The following is a 12,540-nucleotide window of genomic DNA, read 5'->3' as shown; positions in this document are numbered from 1 at the left end:
AAATAAAATAAAGGCATTGTGTTCAACTACAACTAAAAAATAAATATATATTTTTTTAAAAAAAGATATTTAAAAACATACTTTGCTTGGAAAGACATCATTTGGTATATTAGAAGATAATATCCAGAAATTTATAATGCTGATAGAAGTATTTAGAAGAGGCAAATCGTGAACATGCAAAAATGGAATTGTTTCTTGAAAGTTAAGAAGTTTTTACTTTATGAAACCTTGCCATTAAGCATCATTAGTCATTTGACCAGCAGGGATGAGAGCATAAATATGAAGACTGATTTGATATTCACACAATTCTAATAACAAGATAAATTTCGCCAACTTGGTTTTGTATTTTAAAAGACACTTTAAAATAAATGAAACATATTTGCAAGCAAGCAAACCACACAGAAGGAATTATTATTTGTTTTGAATTTCTGACTTAGTGTAAGTAACTTGATCAACTAATAGAACCAGACTAATTCTATAAACCTCTGAGTATATTTTATAAACCAGTGGTTAGGGAATATTAGGATTTAAAGAGGATCTTAAGCATTTTTATGTTCCTAATGCCTTCAATCATTTTAAGTCCTTGAATAAATTTTGCTGAATAATACTTTCTTTCTGTAATGTTCCATTTGTTTATAGGGTTTGGATTTTTTTTTTTTTTAGTGGTAAGTGTACATAAAGACACAGTATATATTTATTACATCATGCATTTATAAATTTGTATTAAATTAACAAAGTCCACTATTATATGTCCTCATGGTAGGAGAAAATTCCAAATTTCACTCTGGAGATTCTGCCAAACTTTCCCACATAAAATGAAATAAAGAAAGGCAAAACAACAATGGCACAATCTATAAAGTTCATAAGCATGTTAGCTTAAATGGTAGAAACACAATGATTTTGTCTATACTGGAAAATCTTGATGTTCTGACTCTATAGTTAACAAGGGCAAAGTTACCTAGGCCAGATCATTGGGACTGGCCATTTTTCCACTGTAAATGAGGAGAAACTCTATGGCATTTTACATTTGCTTTTTGAATTCACTTTTTTTTTTTTTTTTTTGGAAGAACATACTCACCAGAAAACTTTGAGTGTTTTGTAGTTGGAGATCATCTGGGTCTGTCTATACAGGAGTTGTATGAAGTTGATCCTGTTGTTCTTTGGGAGCCTTTTCTCATATTTTGGGGTACCTCATTTCAAGCAAGAAAGTGTAAACTTCAGATTCATGGTTCTCAAACATGATGTTTAACATTTGTAACCAATAATAAAATGCTAAAGTGTTTTTTTGTTGTTGTTGTTGTTTTTTTGTACTAGGGATTGAACTCAGGGGCACTCGACCACTGAACCACATCCCCAGCCCTATTTTGTATTTTATTTAAAGACAGGGTCTCACTGAGTTGCTTAGGGCCTTGCTTTTGCTGGGACTGACTTTGAACCTGCAATCCTCCTGCCTCAGCCTCCCAAACTGCTGGGATTACAGTCATGTGCCACCATGCCTGGCCAGAAGAATTCACTTTTTTTGTTGTTGTTGTTTAAGTATGAATTAGATGGGCTTCAAAGTTACCCTTAGTGCAATGTTATTCCAATCCTCTGCATTGATACCCTCCTTGAGCAGGAGAGAGGGAAGCTAAGATTGCCCATACAGGAAATTTCTTATTAATTCTTGACAAAAGCCTGGAAATGTCTCTTCTATGTCTGTATCTCACAGAAATTCATATGTTGAAACCTAATCCCCACTGTGGTAAAGAGTTGGAGTCTCTGGTGGGTGATGAAGTCATGAGGGGGGCTCTCATGAATGCTATTAGCACCCATATAAGACACCTGCGGGGGCTTGTTCATCAATGCCCTTCAACCATGGGAGCACATAGCAAGTTGGCATCAAGCAGAGAACTGCCCTCACCAGACACTAAATCTTCTGTTGCTTTGATCTTGGACTTCTCAGCTTTCACACTTTAACGTATACATTTGCTTTGTTTAAAAATTGCCTAAAGTTTTTGTTATAATAGCCCAAATGTATTTAACACAAGTCTCACACATGTGAACACCTCCCAAGTTTTGTGTACTGTGATGGAAAAGAACCTGATAAAGTTGCATTATGCAACTGATTTGCTTCAAAACACAAGGACAAATAAAATCTGCATAATTTCTGCTATCGTGAGAGTCCATTAATCAAGGGTCAGAATAGTCCCAAAGTATTGGTCAAAAATGCCTTTGGTAAAGAAACCTATTGTGGACCTGACCAGCACAAATCACTATTATTTTATTCCAGACACACAAATATGTGGCAAGTCTCAAATTAAAAGATTATTATTATATGGAAGGTATGTGGTTGTTTTTAAAGAGGGAGCTAAAGCCTTAGTATGGCTAGGTATGCAGCAGTGAGGGGGGCAGTGCTGTCACAGGTAAACCAAGAGAAAAGCAAAAAAGGATCATTTCCATTGAAGATCTTTTATCCAACAAGAATTTCCACCTAGGGGCATAGCAAGGTCGGTGTTGAATACTCATTTCCTTGGTACATTTAGATTTGTATTTATGACCAGCAGTCAGGAAATGAAGGTATATCATATACAATCTTTCGATCATTTTACTTTTTAGGGAGTTGAAAAATAAAACATAAAAAGTTGACTGTGAAATGACTTGGTTTAATTCCTTGGCCTGCCTTAGGAGAGCATTCAGAGAAAAGATTCCAATTTTTGCTGTACTGACATGAACTTAGGTTGTATCATTTTTTCTGATGGTTTTGATTGAACTAATTAGTATCTAATTGACTAACCCATCAAAACAATCAGTTACAGGAGCTGGGAGTGTGGCTCAGTGGTAGAGCACTTACCTAGCATATGTGAGGCACTGGGTTTGATCCTCAGCTCCACATAAAAATCAATAAAATAAAGGTATTGTGTCCATCTATAATTAAAAAAATGGTTATAGTTAAGGAACTAAATTTAAATCCTTAAACTATGCATGGGGAGAGATCTTTAGTTTATGAAACAAGGCACATTATTTTTCTAAAGTAATAGGAACTAAGAATGCAATAAAATCTAGAAAAGAAAAAAAAAAACTATTCCAGTTCTTCTATGTTATATTGACTTTATAAATTGAAATCTATCTAACTCTAAGAAAATGGTGTCAGAAATTAGAACAATATGTACCAGGTCAGAAAACTTTCTGCAATGAGCCAGACAGTAAATATTTTAGGCTTTACAGACAATATAGTTTTTTGTTGCAACTACATAATGCTGTAGTTACAGTGTAAAGGCAGCCCTATGTAAACTAATGGGTGACCTTATTCCAATAAAACTTTAGACATCAAAATGTGTATTCCTTTTTATTTTTTCATGCCATGAAATATACTTTTGAGTTTTTTAACCACTTAAAAATGTAAGAATCATTCTTACTTCACATGTCAAAGAAAAATAGGCAGGGGACTAGGAGACTGGGTGTGGTGGCACACGTCTATAATCCTAGTGACTGAGGCAGGAGGATTGAAAGTTTTGAATCAGTCTTGGTAATTTAGTGAGACCCTGTCTCAAATAAAAAATAAAAGGGCTGGGATGTAGCTCAGTTGCAGAGTGCTCCCGGGTTCAATACCCAGTACAAACAAAACAAAACAATACTAGTGAACTAGATTTGGCCTTTGGGCCTAAGTTTTCTGATCCTTGCCTGGGACTAACAGAGCATGATGAGTTGTAACAATAAACTGTGAACTTTGAGACACATCAAGAATGTCAGTGTTTATTCACTCTAATTAAAGAGTTGAACACATCATCACCTAGGAACCATATTTGACATTAAAGTTCATCCTGAGGGGCTGGGGGCATAGCTCAGTTGGTAGAGTGCTTACCTTGCATGCACACAGGCCCTGGGTTCAATCCTCAGCACCAAAAAAAAAAAAAAAAATCATCCTCAGTTTAATAAAGAGGTTCCATGCAAATTGTGCATCATTCCATAAAACTGGCATGGACTCTTCAATAATGTCAATTTTATGAAAGATAAAAAAATAAAATTTGAGACTAAATTGTTTAAGATTAAGAAGACACAAAACCTTTAATATGTGATCTGTTTTGGAGCCTGGATTAAAACAACTGAAAATGAATATTATTTGGGCATTTGGAGAAATTTCAATATGGATTATCAGACAATATTATTGTATCAATATTATATTTCTTGAATGTGAAGATAAAATTGTAGACTTGTAGGAAAATGCCCTTGTTCTCATGTTATATGTTGAAGTCTTCACAGATTTGTGTGTGTGTGTGCGCGCGCATGCAGATAAAGAGAAAGGAAGTAAATACTACTACCAAATAGTAACAATAAATGAACCTGAGTGATGAGTGTGCAAATGTCATTGTAATAGTCTTTCAATTTTTCTATAGGTTTGAAATTATTCAAGATTAAAAAATGGAAAAATTAAAATAGAAAAAAGAGATAAGGCAGTAAATTTAGTTGGTTCAAATGATATCTGAAATAGAAAAATCATGATACTTGAAAAATCACTTATTCTTTAAAATTCCAAGATAATTCCAATTTCATTTGGACATTAAAGCCATTTTACTTGTAAGAAATAGCTGGGTCATTTCATTCTGTATTGATATTTTCACCTACTTTGTTCCAAGAAATTATAGAACAGATAAAACCTAAACTGGATGAGACAAACATAACAAAGTCATCAAACTTAGGTTATCCAAAGCTCTAAATTTAGACTGCTTTCTTGTTGTTGTCTAAAATGCATATTTACTCAGGATGCAGAAATCTGAAAAACACTTTCTTTTCTATAATTAAGACCACTGTACTTCTTCTAAAAGTCAGATCTAAATGGTTTTGTATACTACCTTGCTCACCAGATTTTTGAAAATGTAAAAAAAAACTTGATGAGAAACAAAATAAATGGGGTCATCATTTAATTTGGAGAAAAGTCATAATCATTTCACTCAAGGATATGAAAGGCTCTTTCAAAAGAAAGTCTTTACCCTTTGGAGATGGAGACCATGTGTTAGTTACCTTTGTGTACCTGCTGCCAAACACAGAGCCTCATAAAAGTAGCCATTTGAAGCGTGTGGGTTGAATGACTGAATGACTAAATGGATGAATAAGTGGAAGAGGACCCTGTTTTATATGGATACAGGGACCCTGTTTTATATGGATACAGGTTGTATTTGTTCAATGTAAAGAAAAGATTCAAGATGACTCCAGCACTGGACTGGGCCACTGAAGGAAATAGTGGATTCTTATTTATTCACTTATTTATTTGTTTATTTATTGAAATTTACAATAATAGAATAAACATATATCTTGAATATATTTTTAGAGAAAACTTAGCACTTAAATGTTCAGATAGTTTTCTACATGTATGATGATGAAGACAGTTCCTTGATTTCAAGGATTCTGTCTGTTAACATTCAGTCAGGTTGAAATAAATCTAAAAATCATGACATTTGAAGGGCAGTTGAAGGAATAGTGGTTGGGAGAGAATGAGTAACTGGCCTCAATTATGTTCAGGGTTGCCATGAGAAATAGGGAGCAGATACTCTAAGCTGCCCCAGGACCAGTAAGCAAAATTAAAGACAGGGCAGGGGGGAATGTACACACTTTAGCAACCAAAGAAAGAGCATTCTAACAAAGAGACATACCCATCCCTAAAACAGTTTGCCTTAACAGATAACAAACCACTGTCCCTGGAAGATATACAGGCAGAATTTGTGTGGCTGTTTGTAAGGGTAACTGGGGAGACAGCATCTATGCAGGATGTAAAATTGAGGCTCTTCCATCTCTTCCAACCAGAAAAGGCATTGTTCAATAAGCCTAAAAGTCAATCTAAAAATTTGGTGTTAATACTAAACAGATGATTAGTAAATACTTTGAACAACTCAAGGTCTTTTATGAGCATGTAAATAGAACACCATGGTCAATTCATTCTTTGAAGGTTTTATCAATAGATGCAGACTTGACATTAGTTGCTACCCAGGGAAAATTTAGGTTTTCTCAGAATGTAAAATAATACCATATTCCAACAGAGGTCCAAAATACTCGTAGGTATTTCAAAGACTCTAGGATTTGTTCTTTCTCTACATCCCAGGCCACTATCCCTGTGTACTCTATCATGTCTCAAATCTAGCTTATTTACTATAGCTGCCTCCTAATTAGACAATTATCTCTAATCTCTTTCCTCTGTAATCCTTTTGAATATTGCAACTAGATGTCTGCCTAACACCCCTTTGGAACAAATGACTACCTATTCAAAAGCCTACAATGATTCACTCAGAATTATGTATGGAAAAGATTAAAAGTGGACATAAAATACAAATATTTATTGAAGTGGGAGAATTACAAATAAGTAGTGTTCTTGGTGCAGTGCTAATAAAGTTCTGATTATAAATAAAATCAGGTGAAATCCAAAGAATCTACAAGGTTTCCTTACCTCCTAGAATACTTCACACAAAAGCTCCGATTTAGCTTTTTAGAAGACCCTTCATTAAATCCTCCCAATAGGTCTTTTCTTCTATTATCCTCGCAATAAAGCTCCACTATTTTCTTGTCTTTCTGCTCTCTCTTTATCCTGTTTCTTCCTCTGTGTCCCTCATTGCTACGTCTTCACTTGTGCCTCTTTCACTATTTGCTCTCTTCCTCACCTCCAGGACAACTACTGAATGTTGTCTGGATGTTCACTTTGTCTCTACCCTAGGTAAGCTTCCTCAGGGCAGGGCCTAGTTTGTTTGTTCATAGTTGCATTCCCTGAATCTAGAATAGTGCCTTGCAGATAAAAGGTATTAATGAATTATGAGTTAAATGAATGATTGTCATTTCTGTGACTACATGAACCCATAACATTTTTCCCTTTCTGAAATATGATATAAATTGATTATATATTGTGTGATTTTATATTGCATTATATCTTTTTCTAGCTGTGTACATGTTTTAATGTAGTTCTCTCAAAATGAAGCGATATGTCATTCATGTTTCCTAATTTGATATTCCAATTTAAGAAAATTTTATTGAATACCTACTGTGTGTCAGGCACTTTAGTAGGAATTATTAAATAAATTAAAAACTGCATTTAACAAGCATTAGTAAAGACCAAATGCAATACTTCTCTGCTGATTTCTTTTACACAAAATAAATATACCTGAAATCTATAGTTTAAATAAAAATAATAGTCAAATTTTCTATACTTTTCTGCCATCTTTCTATCAAATCCACTTGAAAGAATTATTTAAAATAAATTAGACATACAAGATATCCTGAAATCCAACATTAAACCATTAATGATATGTGGAAATAAAATTAGTATACATTTTTATTGGTTTAGGGGAACTGGCCTTTCATCATTTTTTGTTTCAAGATCTTTATAGTGGCCAGAAAGATTTTGAAAATTGTGTAGGTTTCATGTCTAGTCTGTAATTCAAGTAATTTTATGCCTTCTATGCAATCTGGATATTTTGGAAGCTGCTACATGTTATATTTTTCAGAACCAGATGAAACAATTTGGTAAAGAACACAGGTAGAAGAGATCACTAATTTTCCTTTTCCCCCAATAAACTATTTTTATTATGCCAATTTTAATTACCATGCAATCTAATGGATTTAAGGCTTATATTTTCCACATCACTAGACATCACAAACATGAAAGCATTTTATACTGTCATTATACATCAATGTTTGTACTTGGTTATACATATATACAGAAATTATTCACACATCTTAACCTTGCTATTTCCTCCTTTCAAACTAACATAATTTTACCATGAAAGCAGCTTTTTAATAAATGGTATAAGAAATACAGCAAGGCACACTTTTTTAAAAAACTTTTTTTTTCTCATTACCACCTCAAGAAGCATAAAAAACAAAAAATGTTGTACATAATTGAATAGTAGAGTATCACCAGTTTGTAATATACAACACTGTTATAGCTGTGTCTTGAAGTGCTGCATAGATTATTATTAAAATGAAATAAATAGAATGGTGCTTTTAAAAATTACTTAATTTTGAAAATTACTTAATTTTGAAAATTACTTAATTTTGACCAATGTTTCTTCTCTATGCTACAATCAAATCAAATGTTGATGTTTTGAGTAAACCTCTTTCAATAAACATAGGATCATATCATTAAAAAAAAAATCCAGATTGAAACATGAAATTGGTCAAGTACTGGCAGGGATGTCATTCCAGACGGTGAATTTAATGGACCATCAATTTGGTGAACTGCAGAACTTCAAAGAGTGGATAGAGAGGGAAGGAGGCAAACAGAAAAGTCTCACTGGAGAGAGAGGGTTGGTAGAGGTAGCTTGGGACAGGAATCCATGGGAGAACAAGCAGCTTTGCTGAACTTCAAAGACGATCACCTAAAGAGAACCAGTGCACACATCCAGATCACAAGGCTCATGTGGACAAACTGCATTCAGAAGAAAGATTCATCTTGGGAAAGTCAATGTGACAAAAGGCAGTGACAACATGATGGAACCAGAGATCAGCCCAAGGCGGGAGGATGAGGCCAGCCCTGAGTTGCAGCCAGACTATCTACAAGAAAGAAGAAAGTGACAAGAGAAGGTTTCAGAAATGTTTTTCATTTGCAAAACAAAGCCCTTTGTGGAATCACTGAAGGTTGCCATTTGGGGACTACCCCATAATGCTGTGAAATAAAATAATGATTTTAATAGCCCAAGGTTCACATTACTTATAAAAAAACACTTTGATATAGATGTGAGAAATGCATTTGTTTTTGAAAAATGACATGATTTCAAAGAAAAGAAAACTCAAGTTTGACCTTTTCTCTGGATCATCCACTCTTTTGCAGGTGAACTCATCTTTAAATACTCATGATTGCTTCAAATCTGTATGAAAATGTGAGGCACAGTTACTAAGTGATTCAGCAAAGTATTACCAATGATTTGGAGACTGAGAGCATGGGCTCTCAGGTTTAACCCTTCCTTCAGTGACTTTATGTGTGATATTGAACAATGTCAATATTATATAGAGGTGAAATATTTATAACATTGTGATAATCCTAAATGTTTTAGCCTCTTGCCTATAAAAGGCTAAAATTAGGATTTCTAACTCAACTATAATGCATTTAACTTAAGATACTAACAGCATTGTAGAAAAGAAACCGATTCAATTATTTTTGTACATCTGATGGCTGATGCACATTTGTTCCAACAGATTGGAACAGATTGGCTAAAAGCAACAGGTCAAATGTGAGGAACATCGAAATTCCAGGTTTAGGAGGTAACAGGATGCAGTTACTTTAGGTCTACTTTAAGTCCTTGGACCAGCTCTAAAATAAAGCAGGCTTTTGCTTGTCTGAGTTTAAACTAAGTTCTAAAGTCTGATATTAGGTTGTTTACTGCCCCTCTAAAACTAACATGCTCATTCTGTCTTGTTCTTGCCTTCTATTTTCTACAATCTTACAACTTTTATGAGAGCCAGAAAAACTTTTAACAAAAAAGTGGTTTGGCTAAAGCCACAGGAAGTTGGGGACAGATAAAAAGTTAACAGGAACAGGGGAAGACAAACAGACAGGAACAGATGGGACACGATTTGGTGCAGTAAAATAATCAGTAACTCAAGAAAGCACAGTACATTGTTCAAACGCTGAGGACATGACTCATCTGAAATTGGCTACTGAGTAGGGAATCCTTAGGTGAGGCAAATCTGGTCTTACTAAAAGCTGGCATTTAAATTCTTTCTGGATAATCAATTCTTTCAAGTTGGCCTACTTGGAAACAGTCAGACCAAACTGGCTAAGGCACAAATCTGGTGTGTGTGTGTGTGTGTGTGTGTGTGTGTGAGTGTGTGTGAGAGAGAGAGAGAGAGAGAGAGAGAGAGAGAGAGAGAGAGAGAGAGAGGGAGGGAGGGAGAGAAAGGCTATGTCAAATAAAATCTTTGTCATTTACCATGGCAGGGCTAGTTATTCAGAAGTTCTGGGTAATTGAAAATCATATCCAGCAGAACCTTGATTTATTAAAGCGATTTTAAAGGTAAATCTGATAAGATTATACCTATATTGTCTAGTGAAAAAGTAATACACAATCCCCAAAGACAGTTTCTTAAACTGCTTGACCAGCTTTGGGAAATATCAAACACTTAGCGTCAACCCAATTAAAAGAATGAGAATCTGTGCTGTGTACATTAGGAATGTTTGCTCTTACAGCTTTCTCAGTTTTTAAAAACTGAGCAACAACATTTTTAACTGTATATATAAGCTGAGTATGCATAACCACAAATAATTTCCTAAAATCTATAAGCTACCAACTATCACATTTACAGACCAATAAAGTAGAAAAGACAATAAAACTAAAAGTGCTAAAGGAATATACGTATTGTAAGTAAATACAGCTCCCTGCCCCATCTTCAAAACATATGCGTGCACAAAAACACACAGGCATACACAAATGTACATACACAATATCCCTAAACCACCAGAACAAACCAAAAAGAAAAATAAGTACATACTGGCTGCATGCGATGAGTTAAATTTTTATACCACAGGATTTATCCAGCCTGAAGTTTAGGGTTAAACCATTCATCAAAGATCAGAGGCTTATGATGAGGATTATGAAGAAATAACTGTCAGAATACAGCAAAAAGATTAGTGCAAAGTACATCTCTTAGGCAGGTCCTAGGAGGCACTCTAGACATACATTATGTGCTTTCCTCCAAATTAGGCAGAAAGAGCTGGATCTATCCAGTTACCTTGCCTTTGATGTGATTTGCTGTAACTGACCTCTCTATTTTTATAGAAACATGACACATAAATGAAAATAGTGAAAAGCACAGCAGTGTGCCTGGAAATCAGTGCAAATGCACACTGTTAGATCACGTTAAAGCTTCTCAAACAGTTTCAGTGGGTTTTTAATTAGAACACAGTAAATAAAAACCTTTTCAAAGATTTTTGGAAAAAAAAATTTGTTTCTGTTACAGACTGTATTCTAAGTTATATCTCTTCTGGATGGAATTATAATCATTTATTTCTGATCATTTCATCAGAATTTATTTTTTTACTTTAAATCAAAATTTATACCTGGGGAGAAAAACCCAGCAAATTGAATTTAGGTAATTTTAGAGTCTAGAAAGAAAGAGTACCCAAAGTGATAATTTTCAAATGGCTTTAAAAAGCAGAGTTTTTTCTCTTGCTTTTTTGAATCTTACAGAAAAAAACAATAAATAAACTCCTATAGTCATGAAACCTCATATTTCTCAAATATCTTCATTTTGTATTCCTCACATTAAATTCTGAAAGCTGGTCAATATTTTCAGACTAAATAATGTGTCCTGGTTGACAGCACTTTAACAATATATGAATATTGACATCCAAGTACCTAATGCTAATGATGGGAAAAATTCGGGCCTCCAGATGTTTTGTCCACATGAACTAAAAATAGCACCACCTGAATAGGACCAAATTGCTCTAGGCTGATAACAAGTCACTTGGGGGCGATGTAAGTTCTGCAGAAGTAAAATTTGGCTGCTTCTGCTTGTGTCCAAGATAGGGCCATTGTGGGGGCTCAACAAAATATTGCTGACTGGCATGCAGGCAGACTGGCAGATATCTGTTCCTGCTTCTTAAATGTGAGGACTATACAGATCCATCAGCACATTCACTTTCCTCAAGCCTAAAGATGGAGCAGCTCATCATTTACATTTCATTTCAATTCTATGTCTATGTAAGGCAGAGAAGAAACTCCCAGAGGATTGAAAAGGGAGAGAGTGTCCCAGAGGCTTCTCCAGTGCCAGAGTTTCTCCTGCTCCGGATCTCAGCATGACTGGTGACTCAAGGGTCACAGTCACATGATGTCATGCTCAGAGTGGTGTTGCTTTCAAGCCTTTATCCCCATTTAGCAAACAAAATCAGCCAGGCTCTACCAACCCTTCTGCAAGGTTGGCAGAACCCACAGTACAATTGGTTTTAATAGAACTTGTTTTGAAGCTGTTTATAGAATTGCAGTTACTCTCCCTTAATGGTCAGTTTTACTGCATACGGATAGAGAATGTGATTATAGGGTGGACACGACTTGCAGAAAATACATTTCTCTCCCCTATTTTTGTTCTCGCTTGCAGCCAATTGTAAATAGAGTCTGAAATACAGAAAATTAGTTGAGCTACATTAGTAAGTAGGATGCTTTTCTTCAGTTTTGCATATTGAGTTTATTTTTAGGGTATATATATGGTATAGATTCCCCCCTCTCTCCCCATTTCTAGCAGCTCTACACAGAATCACACATTTTAATGAGCTTAGGGCACAGGTGTTGCAGGAAAAAAAAATAATGATGTTTGCCATTCATCTTTCAAATTAAATAATGTGTTTTTAAATAGTAACTTTTTTCATAATACATTATGGGAACAACATTTATCTGTCACATTTTAAAAGATGTATTTGTAATAAATGTAAATTACTTTTAGAAAATCAGTAATTAGGCTCATCAAAAAATAAACAATCTGCCACAAAAAAGATAATCTTTAGCATAGTTAAGTATAATAACTGTTATTTGAATAAGTTAACAAATTAGGGTAGATTGCTTCTGTAATTCATTTCCTATAGCACGAGTT

General features: G+C 34.6%; 1 protein-coding gene across 2 annotated transcripts in view; it reads right to left on the bottom strand.

Annotated features, from left to right (window-relative positions):
* Nucleotides 1-1,101: 1,101 nt before the first annotated feature.
* The window catches only part of Akap6 (A-kinase anchoring protein 6), a 500,764-nt gene continuing 489,325 nt past the window's right edge, over nt 1,102-12,540 (bottom strand). The window contains exon 14 of one of the 2 annotated variants that reach the window (XM_076850183.2): nt 1,102-1,190. The gene's annotated coding sequence lies outside the window, so the exon portion shown is untranslated. Of the gene's footprint in view, nt 1,191-5,269; nt 8,512-12,540 lie in introns of those variants that run through there. The other variant, XM_076850180.2, reaches the window with a different exon arrangement.

The sequence above is a fragment of the Callospermophilus lateralis genome, chromosome 3, assembly GCF_048772815.1.
Source record: "Callospermophilus lateralis isolate mCalLat2 chromosome 3, mCalLat2.hap1, whole genome shotgun sequence".
NCBI classification, from domain to species: domain Eukaryota; kingdom Metazoa; phylum Chordata; class Mammalia; order Rodentia; family Sciuridae; genus Callospermophilus; species Callospermophilus lateralis.
Note: the sequence above shows the minus strand (reverse complement) of the source record. Positions and strands in the feature narration are given on the sequence as shown.